The sequence below is a fragment of the Melospiza melodia genome, chromosome W (assembly GCF_035770615.1).
Source record: "Melospiza melodia melodia isolate bMelMel2 chromosome W, bMelMel2.pri, whole genome shotgun sequence".
In the NCBI taxonomy this organism is placed as follows: Eukaryota; Metazoa; Chordata; class Aves; order Passeriformes; family Passerellidae; genus Melospiza; species Melospiza melodia.
The window spans coordinates 21,823,390-21,835,549 of NC_086225.1; positions in this window are offsets into that span (position 1 = coordinate 21,823,390).

Here is a 12,160-nt window from a genome sequence, read left to right on the forward strand (position 1 = left end):
GATGATATGTCGATCCAAGGGTATGTCATGACTTTGGGGAAAAAAATGTTCAAGAACTTCCTAAGAAAGAAATAATGAACCAAACTCCTCCCCTAGGATTTACAATTCATAAAATACAACCAGGTGATCAAGTATTGATCCGTAGTTGGAAAGTAGCTTGACTCCCCGTAGGGATAGACCTTCCTTTGTGCTCTTGACCACAGATACAGCAATCCGGACAGCAGAGAAAGGGTGGACACACCTCTCCCAAGTAAAAGGAACATGAAAATCAGATGCCAGGAGATAAAATAGCCTGTATTGAAAAGGATTGTAATTGCTATCCCTTTGTAATCACTGAATGCAACTATTGTAAGGAGAGGTGGTATTATTATTGTCACAGGGGTTATCCTCCAAGTGGGTTGTGTCCAGAGTGTAAACACGTTGAACAGATTTTTACTAAATATATTTTAAAAAAGAGAGTAGAGGAAGGAACATTAGAACTAGATTCCTATGAGTGGTGGATGTTGTGGAAATACGGATTAAGAGGGGGACTATCAAGTGAGGCAAATATTAAAAAGATTGAGTGTCGCAAATGTAATCGAGTCCCTTGCAGATCCGAGCTAGTCAAAGCAAAGAATTGGGAAGTATTAAAGAAATGGCACAAAATCCGGGAAAGCTCATTTGGACCCCCTGAAGAATATCCTTGCTGCTGAGAAGATGGTACCCCTCGCTGCCGGGGGCATCCCAGTAGGCGCAGGAGGCAGAGGGATAATAAAACTCTGGGGCCTTATGATACTGTTGAGTCTTCCACAGAATGGGCTGACCAATCCCTGCTTGAAGTGCTACCAAAATGTGAAGTACGGCCGGACCATGACTCGAGAGTTTGCAGCACACACTCATATTAATGCAGGATGTTATGAGCCAGGAAAACTTGAAACATGTACAATAGGAGAAAAAAGTTACTGGGTGGCAACAAATTTAGGAATGGGAGGATGGGCACCTTGAAACTATCAATTATGTTCCTGGGGAGAAGTATTCCTCTGTTTTACCAAAGGCGAAATGTGGGGATACTCAGATAAAGGGGGAGTACAAGATAAATTCAAGGAAGAATTTGTGAAAAACATCACAAAGAATTTAGGGAAAATTCAAACCAAAAAAAGAGCAAGAGCAGGAAGTGACCTGTATGAAAAAATTAAGAAAGGACTTAGTGATTGGGACGTGCCCGTGTTAGGAAAAAAATTTGATTTTCGATCTGATGCAAAAAGTAGTTAAGGAATTAAATGTGACTAGCTGTTGGATTTGTGGGGGATCCCAAATGACCGAGAAATGGCCATGGAGAGGTGAAGAGGTAGGACCTGATCAGTTGATATTATGGAACAGGACACATAGATCTAATGAAATTCGACCTGAAGGGTGGATATTGAGTCATAAAGTAGTAGGCCAAATTTGTATTTCTAGGGAAGGAAACAATTTTACTACATACACAGGACATACCACCTGCAAGATGATATATACCACCAACTCCATCTTCACAACCTGGTGGCCAAAACCATCAACAGGTTATTGGTCTATCAATTGCACTGATGGAACTGTTTGCTAGAAAAGTGCAACATATGCTAATCCTTTTGAGGAGGTGAAAGATCTTAAGGGATATTGGGAAAATCTGGAGCAGACGGCTGAAAATTGGAAAGCTCCAGATGGATTATTTTGGATATGTGGTAAAAGGGCATATAATGAACTATCAAAGAAATGGAGAGGTACCTGTACAATTGGAATTATACAACCTGCATTCTTTTTGCTACCAAAGAGCAAAGGTGAATATTTAGGACAACCTCTTTATGAAACTCTGCACAGAAGAAAACGAACTGAAATAGGAGGAAAACAGACCTGGAATAATGAAGAATGGACTTCCTAATGGATCATAGATTACTATGATCCTGCGTCCTGGGCTCAGGATGGCAGCTGGAATTACAGAACCCTTATTTATATGCTTAGCCAAATTATTAGATTACAGGTCATTGTAGAAATTACTTCTAATCAAACATCAGATGCATTGAAGCTTGTAGCTAGACAACTAAACCATACCAGAGCAGCAGTATATAAGAATAGGCTAGCCCTAGATTATTTATTAGATGAAGAAGGGGGGTTTTGTGGAAAATTTAATACATCTGAGTGCTGTTTAGAGATTGATGATAATGGAGAGTCTATTACAAATTTGGCAGATGAAATTAAAGGAGTTGCACATGTTCCAGTGCAGAAATGGAATTCCATATTAACTGACAATTGGTGGAATAATTTGTTTGAAGGAGCCTGGTGGAAGAAGTTGGGGTTCATGTTGCTTTGTTCTGCATTAGGCCTTTTGTTTATACCATGTATGATTCCATGCTTTATGAGGCTAATACATTCAGTGATCCAGGGAATGCAGATTTCAGCAACGCCCATAAACCCTAAAATAACAACCACAGTAGAAAAAACTAACTCCCTTATGATAGTCAAGGCCAAAGCAGAACCAAATAGAACTGCGACTGAAAAGGTATTAGCTCAGTTTGAAGCAAATACATGAATCAATAACCTAAAGGGGAGGGATTGTGAAAAATGTTTTTGTGATTTGCATCAATTGACAATGGAATCAGCAAATGCTTGTATCTGCTGTGTCAAAAATGGATACATTCCTTGGGATAGATACAATGAAGGGTTTTGAAACTTTCTATAGCCAAAGAAACCATCAAAATAGGGGAAGTATGGTAAAGAGATGAGGTAGCAAGACGACTGATGCTTAGAATAAAATAGAGGAAGTTGGGGTAAAGCTAAGGGGATTGCAACACGACTACATGCTTATGTATAATAAAAAGCTTGATACACTTAACAAAATCATGTAGTAGACACTGGTGAAGGGGCCTGCCTCCAGACAACCACAAGAAGGACAGGATGCCAACGACCACCTGGAAAGATTATGAAATTGCTGATTCCAGCTTATTGATATTTGCTGATTTGGATTAACCAAGCACATTGAAAAATAATTTGTAGGCTCAAAAACAGTATATATACTTTACCAAATTTGTAAGTGGTGTGTGCTGTGAGTGGAGCAGTGACTCCCTGGCCACATAGCACTGCTTGCTTGCGTTCTTAAAAATAAAAGATATAGAAATAAAATTTGGATTGACTATTGAAATTTTATATCATGGTCAGGCTCTGTTCGCCTTTTGGTTTTTCAGCTTTCCACTTCTGGTCAAGTTCTGTTTGCCTTTGTCTCTCTCCCCTGCTGTACACAAGGAAATGGCTGCGTCAACCAGTTTGGGGTCACCACATGTTACGTTATGTTGTTGGCTGGAGACAGACATACAACAAGACTCATCGAGGGTCAGTGGCAAACAGCATGGTTTATTGTTTGGAATGCTCTTTTATTTGGGATTCAAAATTCCCGGGCTTGGAAAAATGATTGGCCGAGGTTTCAGCACCGCCCAGCTCTCTGGTCAGTGATATGTCTGCAATCAGGATTGAATGGGATTGGCTGGGGGTTCCCTGTGTAGGTTTGAATCCAACCTCTCCTTACCATACCCAGGGACTTGTTTATTTCTAGGCTGGTCGTGTTTGGGTGCCTGATATGGCCAAATTTATCTTTGCAGCTACAGACCAGCTGCAGCTGTGACAAGAGACTACAGAACTTCTCTGAGCAATCTGTTTCAGTGCTCAATCACCTGTGCACCCATGGAGCGAGTGAGTCACTATATGGTGATTACTTGCTGAGTGGTCTAAACCATGACATTCACCTAAGTGAGGAAAATTTTTCCATAAACCAACATCATAAAATCTCAGACTAGTTGTTTCTTTTGTACAGTGATGACTTAAGATTTTAGCTTTTATATTTTTCAGATCCTGTACTGCATTAGTGTATAACTCTGAACTCCATATAGAGTGTTAGTTAACTCTCTTCACATTTTGGTCAGACAAAACAATCCTTCTAGGCCTGAGATCCAAGGACACCCTAGAACTTCAGGCCCCGGAAAGTACAAACAAAAGTGAATTGTTGGGGAGCAAACTGGGGAAATGTGACTTCATTACCTGAAGCTGTAATTGGAGGATTAACCCCTGATATGTAAATGGACCAAACTTATAATTGTCTGAAAAACTTGTCACCATCGTCCATCTTGGGTGTAGCCTCTTAGGGCTTCTGATTGCCCAAGGTGTACCTATTGAAGGCCTTTAATAAATACGCACTTTTATTCTCTTAATCTTGTCTAGCCTCTGTTCTAGGTAGCTGTTGTGGTAATGAGTGACACAGGGACCCCATGGAGGTGCAAAGGAGTGTTCTTTACATAGTTTTAAGGCACAACAAGCCCAAGTCAACCAACCACCATACACCACGATGTAGACATACAGCAGTCACACAGCACATCTCTCACGTCTCTCTACCCCTATTGTAGCTCAGTCACTCTCCCGCAGTTCCCTTCTACTTAGCCTAAGTAACAGGTGGGAGCCATGTTATAAGGCCTTCCCTTTATAAAGCCTTACCTATCGGTAACAATTCCCCCTTCTTTGTTTATGTGTTGCACAGTTAAAAGTGTCTGAGTGATAAAGCCATTATCTTTTTAAGACTATTATTGATCATTCTTGCACACAAGATAAATTACATGGGATACATATCACAATCATTCAGAAAATACCAAGGATAACTATGCCGTTCTTTACCAAGTGCTTAAGCCATGCCCTGAAGCCGAGGTTGTCGAGCCATGAAGACACCCCCCACCAATCACCCTCATTGTGTTGCAGCATCTCTTTAGTGAGCTGCTTAAGATTACTGATACTCTTATGAATGGACTCTGAATGGTGACTTAAGTTCATGCAGAACATGGTCAAAATCTTCGCACCCACGGCCTTGAGCCAGCAGCAAGAAATCAATGGCTGCCTTGTTGTGCAGTGTTGCATGTCACACTGATTTAATGTCAATTAGCATTGCTGAAAGAGCGTCACTAGTGGTGTTAGCTTCCTTTGCATGTCAGCAGCCGAACTTGTTTAAAGAAGCCAAAGCATGAGCATTATCAATTGCAGATATTAAGCTGGCAGAGATGCACTCTGCAGTGCTTCAGAAAGTTACTGTTGGATCGCACTTCTTGCTAAGAACCCATGTACTATGCCTAACTCAACACTGTGCTGCAACTATTAGAGCAGTCCAATTTGGGTGAAACAAGGTTAACTAACCTTGCTGATGGTGCAAGGTCCACCAACAGCTTTGCCTGGTCTTGGGTTGGCTGTCTGGTCTCTACCCCGAGATGCGTGGGATGGTTCTGCGGCAGCCCGCGCTCAGAAGAACGAGTCTGGACTCTTCACTTTTCAGTCTTCAGGTTGTTTATTATTTCTTATCTATAAAATTTTCTCTCTGCCCAGTTGAGGTCCGCTCAGCAAGGCAGCCACAAGCACTCTCACTGCCCCCGAGGCAATGTCGTCTTTTTATACGACAAACTACTTATATCATATTTACTTTTAATTCCCAATACCTATCACCTATGTTAGACAGTGCATTTCTACTCTAAACCAATCCCCAAGTGCCAACATCACAGCAGAAAATGGAGAACAAGAAGAAGAAAGAAGAAGGAGTAGACATGCCCTGATTCCTCCATCTTGCCCCCATAACCCCTGTACCAAAAATCCTAAAATCCACATTTTCACCCTGTGAATGCTTTATTTATTATTACACCATTCAAAATTGTGTGGCTTTCTCATCCCCATACCAAGCTGGCAATTCATTGGAAGGATCAAAATCAAGCCACCATGTGTTCCAGGCAGCATGCCAGGGTCTCCGAGCCCCCCAACGTGGTTCTCAGCAACTCTGGACATCCAGATGGATGTGCTGAGTTCCCACAGCCTGGTATACCTTTCCAGATGCATTCCCCACATATTAAGAACAAGTCCGAGGGGGAGAGTAATAGCACTGATGCTGAATGTCAGTTGACTTTCCAAGGTCCAATTACATCACAAGGAAGCATTGCTGAACATTACTTTAAGAGAGACATCAAAGTTAACACTGTTCATATGAACGTCAAATGTATCATCAATATACAAGCATAGCAAGGCACACAAAGTCCCTAGCATATCTAGTTCTTGTGGCTGCAAGAGCAAAGCTGAAAAGTCATGCATCCTTCTCAGATCTTTGTACTGTGTCTCATCCCATCCTGTGGTCTTTTGCCAGGTGTCCTGGCACCACCACCTGTGGGATCTCAGCACCTCAGGACTGATGTGCCGAGTCACCGAGACCACCCTTGGGGGGCTCGGAGGTCCTGGAATGTTGCCAGAAGCGTCTGGTGGCTGGACTTTGATCCTGCACGGGAGACGACACCTGTATGAGGACAGGAGGATTTCACTGGGATAAATGGTGAAGGGATAAGTTAATTAGAGTGTGAGACACAGGGTTTAGGATTTCTGTACTGGGGGTCTAGAGAAGTAAGATGGAGGAATTGGAGCGTGTCCTGTCCTTCTTCTTCTTCTTCTTAGCCTCCATCTTCTGTGGTGGTGGTGGCACTTTGGGATTGGTCCTTACTAAAAGTGCACTGGTCAATAAGGGTGAAAGGTATTGGGGAAAATAGGTAAATATTGTATACGTAGTTTTGAGTATAAAGATAAGTGACTGCCCCGGGGGCTCTCAGTGTGCTCATGGCTGGCTTGCTGTGTGGACCTCTGTCGGGCCGAGAGAAAATCTTGTAGATAAAAAACTAATAAACACTGAAGACCGAGAAAAAACCTGAAGACTCTTTTCGTCCTTTGGAGCACGGGCTGCCCAAGGCCATCCCGAGCCTTTTCAGGTCATTAAAACAGCCGAGACAGCGACAAGTGGCATCTGCTGTTTGGGCTACTCCCCACCAGGCGGGGGGGTGTCAGCCCTGAAGAGCTGAAGAGCCGAGAGGGCAGCTCCGAACTTTGACGAATTCCCAGGAGAGCACTGATAACTCCTGAGGAAAGAAGCCAGAAGAAAGAAGAAGAAAAAAAAAAACTGCCAAGACAGTCTGCAAAAAACAGCAGCCACTGAGAATTACATCTCTCAGCTTCTGCCGAAGAAAGTTCGTAGCAGAGCAGCCCGGATCGGAACCAGAAAGGCGCCTCTGGATCCATCTCCTGTGACCTGTTGGACGGAGATCGGGAGCCTTCGGACCGCTCTGATGACAGAGATTCGGTGAGAAGGTCAAAAATAAGAACATGGGGGGCACACTCTCCCAGGAACAGCTGGGAATTTTGTCCGCCTTACAAGGCGTGGCTGAATCATACACAGAAGGGATCCCAAAGAAGGAGCTAAAACAGCTTTTATTGTGGGTGAGGCTCAATTATCCATTTTCAGAGACACGTCTGCTATTCGAAGTAGGTTTTTGGCAGGAAATTAATAAGCATTTATATCTCTTAGCCACAAAAGAAGATGAGAGAGCGTTAAAGCTGCTCTCGCCAGCAAGAATAATGCTAGAAGGCATTTCTGTGCAGTCAAAAAGACTGGAAAAACAACAAGAAGTTGCGGGACCCTTAGAAGAAGGGAGAGGAGAGCAAAGCTCTCGGCAGAGATTAGCTCTGGCCTCAGGTAGCCAGGGGGAAAAGGCTCTTGAGGAACGGGAGCAGGAAATAATATCAAAGCCTCCGATTCCAAGACCCAGAAACCCCGGAAAATCCCTAAAACGTCCTGAAACCCCAGAGAGCACAGGGGATTCAGGATCCGACTCAGATGTGAGATCGGAAGGGGGGATGCAAGGGGGAGAAAAGGGGTCGGGAGAAGCCCTTTCTCGCGGCAGGCATGGCGGCACAGCGACGGCAGAGCAGGGCGGCCAGGCTGCGGCGGTGCAGGCGGGGGGCGCGAGTAAGGAGGTGACAGGAGATACGAGTTCCGGTGCGGCTTTTGTCAGCACAACGCCAGGAGCGGCGGCCGGTCCGGCCGACACGGTGCCAGAGATGCGCGCGAAGGGCAGGACTCTCAAAGACCCGGAGGGGGAGTCACAAACCAGCGCAGGGGCGTTAGACACGGGCGGCGAATTTGGGGGAGTGGTACAGCCCCAAAGGGCCACCGTAGAGAGACGCAGGAGGCACGCGGTTGTGATGTCAGACCCGGTGCGGAGGTCAGCTCGGATCGCGGAGCGGGCCTGGGTGCCAGCCGGGGGCGGGCTGCGCGCACCGGTGGGGGGAGTGGACACAGCGTCAGAGGAGGAGGAGAGAGAGTTGGGGATAGACCGAGGGGAGGAGATTTCGGAGGCAGAACAAGGGGGAGAGAGTGACGTTAGCTCGGGAGAGACAGGGAGTGGCTCGGAAAGCACGCATGCGCGGAGAGCAGAGCGCGGGCAGAGGCGGGACCGGTCCCCTGTGACGTCTCAGGCGAGGAGGGGCCGTGCTCGGGGTTCTACATCCCAAGGCTCCACCCCCTCTCCAGACTCGGTGCCTTTAATCAAAACCCTCAGAGTCCAAGTCTCTTCCCTTCAAGGGAGACATTCTGGTGTTCGAGCTCCATTTTCAGCTGAATTAAAAGCCATGCAGACTCGGTCTCAAACGAGATCGCAAACACGGCAGTCAGCCGGAAGAGGAGCAGTCGAGTTCATACCGTCATCCGAGCCACGGAGTCCGGTGACAGCGCCATCTCGTGGCAAGACTGCGACAATGCAGCAATTTTTTCCAACATTATACAAAAAGAAAAGTACTTCTAAGAAGACAATGATAACACAACAAATGGATTATCCTTCGACTTCGGGATTTCGCGAAGACGATGAAACTTCAGATGAAGCACAGCAACAAGGAGAAGATGTCATACGAATCACAGCATCGGAAGGTGTTCCGGCATGGATGCTGTCAGCAGCAAAAGCAGCAAAAAGCTTCTTACATTCATTTGATACAGCGAAAAAGAAATATCAACAGGATCCTCGAGTTTCCTTTTCAGATTTAGGAGGGAGGCCAATAACCTCAAGGCGAAAAATGAGGTACGATGAATCACCGATGACATCCACAACACTGTTATCATGCAAATCCCAATGGAGTCTCAAGAGGAGGAATTTCAAGAGCCGGTGAAGACGATGGATTGGAAGAGCATCAGAAAAGCATTGGAAAAAGAAAAGCATTTATTTCCGGGATCAGGAGATCTGACAATGCCGGTGACTTATGATGCCCAGGGACAGAATCCAAGATGGGAAAGGATGGGTCATGAGACACTCAAAGTTTGAGGGAAGGCGGCTCAAACTTCTGGGCTGAACTCACAATATTTCAAACAACTATTAAGAGGGACATTCATCACGTATGACCTCACGCCATATGATATTCGAAGCATTATGGCAATGATTCTCACTGACACACAGAGTCTCATCTGGGAAAAAAGGTGGAGAAAGTATCTTTCTGAGTTGCGGAATAGATATCAAGGTTGGCCAAACGCAAACCTCACAGAAGCGCAGTTAGCAGGGGATCCTCCAGATGACAACCCAGGGGAACAAGCAGTGCAGCTTCCACGAAGAGTGTTAAGCGACATCAAAGAAGCAGCACGAATGGCAATCATGCAGATTACACCAACAGGAGCACCGGATATTCCGTTCTCTTGCATCAGGCAAGGTCCCGCAGAACCATTCATGTCGTTCATCGATCAACTCACGCAAGCCGTGGATTGACAGGTGAAGATTGAAGAAGCGAAGAGGCCTCTCTTGGAGAGTTTAGCTTTCGGCAATGCCAACCCGGGTTGTCAACGGGTCATTAGCGCCATGCCAGGATGGCCATCCTTGGCAGAGATGGTGGAGGCATGCAGCAAGGTGGGGACACCTCAGCATGTCACATCGATTGTGAAGAACGAATTAAGAGAGGAATGGGAAGAACAGATAAAGGGACATTCAGAGACACAATCAGAAGACAAGACATTAGAAAAGATACTAGAAAAAATACTCCATCAACAGGACGAGAACACCAACAAAGTTCTTGCAAGGATGCAGAAAAAGAACAATCCCCCAGGAGGACAGTGCTACAAATGTGGGGAGTTTGGGCACATGAGAAAGAACATACACCAGCGCCAGCACAAAAAGCGGAAAGGACAATTTGTGCGCGGTGTGGAAAAGGAAGACGCTCTGTGAAAGAATGTTATTCTCAGACAGACGTGGAAGGAAATCCGTTACCGCATCCGGGAAACGGGAGAAGGAGTGAATCCATAAATCACCAGCGTGCTCAGACACAAGTACTGGCCGTGGCACAAGAGCAGACAGGGCAATCATCAGTGAGCAACAAGCAGATGCCCTCAGCAAAACCCTCAGTCGATTCTATAGCGACCCAGACCTCCTCCCACCAGGGGCACAGTGTGCATTGGCAGCTTTAAAACTAGTATGCTTTCTAGAAGAAAGTCATGCGGAGATACCAACGAGTATCCGCGGGGATTCATACAAGAAACAAGATTTCTTGATAGTTGGACAAGATAAATGCAGTATTCTTGGAGTCATTGTTTATCCAAAGGTTGTCTCAGCAGACAAAAATACAGAATTAACAGTTTTGGCAAGAGCGCTTCGTCCACCATTGACTGTACCGGAAAGTGCTGTGGTTGCGAGAGCTTTTGCATTGCCGCCACACGCAGTTGGAAAGGTCATGTCAATCTTCGACGAAGAATGTTTCCCCATGAAGGAACATGTTGAAGTACATACAACATGGGTGAAGCACATAGGTTGAGACCGACCCACGCTCACATGCCAATTGACATGTGGGGACAGAACAATAGCAATCAGAGGTATGCTCGACACAGGGGCGGATGTAACGGTAATATCGTACATCTTTTGGCCACGCAGTTGGAGCTTGGTCGCGCCAATGGGTTCTCTCTCAGGAATAGGGGGAGCATCTCTGTGTCTGCAAACTGAGAATTCTGTCGTTGTCACGGGACCAGGAGACAAGACGGCGATCGTTCGTCCTTTTGTCGTCCAAAAGCCGATCATAGTCTGGGGTCAGGACCTTTTGGCACAATGGGGAGCGAAGATCGAAGTGGATTTTTAATAGGGGTCACTGAAGCACTCGCCACATTGAAGTTGACATGGAAAACAGATGATCCAGTTTGGGTGGATCAGAGGCCCCTTGAGTGGAAAAAGTTGAGTGCTTTGAAAGACCTGGTCCAAGAACAATTGCAGAAGGGACACATCAGGCCAACAGACAGCCCTTGGAATTCTCCAGTGTTTGTCATCAAAAAAGAGCTATTGGGCAAATGGAGGTTGTTACATGATCTCAGGAAGATCAACGAAGTCATAGAACACATGGGACCACTTCAGCTGGGACTTCCATCTGTCTCAATGATTCCTAGAGAATGGCCGCTTGTGGTCATTGACCTCAAGGATTGTTTTTTCAGTATTCCACTCCATCCAGATGATGCTCCGAGATTTGCCTTTTCAGTTCCGAGTATCAACAAGGAAGAGCCTCTGCAGCGGTACCATTGGGTCGTCCTTCCACAAGGACTGAAAAATTCTCCGACGATCTGTCAATGGTACGTGGCACGAGCTTTGGCACCAGCATGGAAGAAATTTCAGAAGGTGAAGATCATTCATTACATGGATGATTTGCTCATTGCAGCGTCAACACAACAGGAGCTGCAAGAAGCTCGTGACTGTGTGATTGCAGAGGTGCAAAAGGCAGGTCTGGAAATAAGCATTTCAAAGATTCAGGAGGTTGCACCTTGGAAATATCTAGGGTGGAAAATTTCAGAGAGAATAATAAAACCTCAGAAAATGGAGATCAGCACTAAGATCAACAATTTGCATGATTTGCAACAGCTTGTGGGAGAAATCAACTGGATGAGGCCAGTTTTGGGAATCACAAACAGCGACATTCCAGCGTTGCTCGATCTTTTGAGAGGAGACACAGACAGTCGATCTCACAGGACACTCACGCCAGAAGCGAAGAAAGAGTTGGAGAAAGTCACAGACGTGATACAGAAAAGGCAGGCACATCGATTTGTTCCAACGTTGCCTTTTCAGTTGGCAGTGCTGGGGAAGAAAACACAGTTCCATGGTTTGATCTTCCAATGGGATGAATCACAAAAGGACTCTTTGATAATCATAGAGTGGATTTTCCTACCACACAGGCCCACGAAAAAAATTCTCACAGATTTAGAGATGGCAGCACAAATCATCATAAAGGCGAGAACAAGGTTGCTGACAATGGCAGGACAAGAATTCTCAGTCATCAGATTACCTCTGAAGCAAGACTATTTCAATTGGGC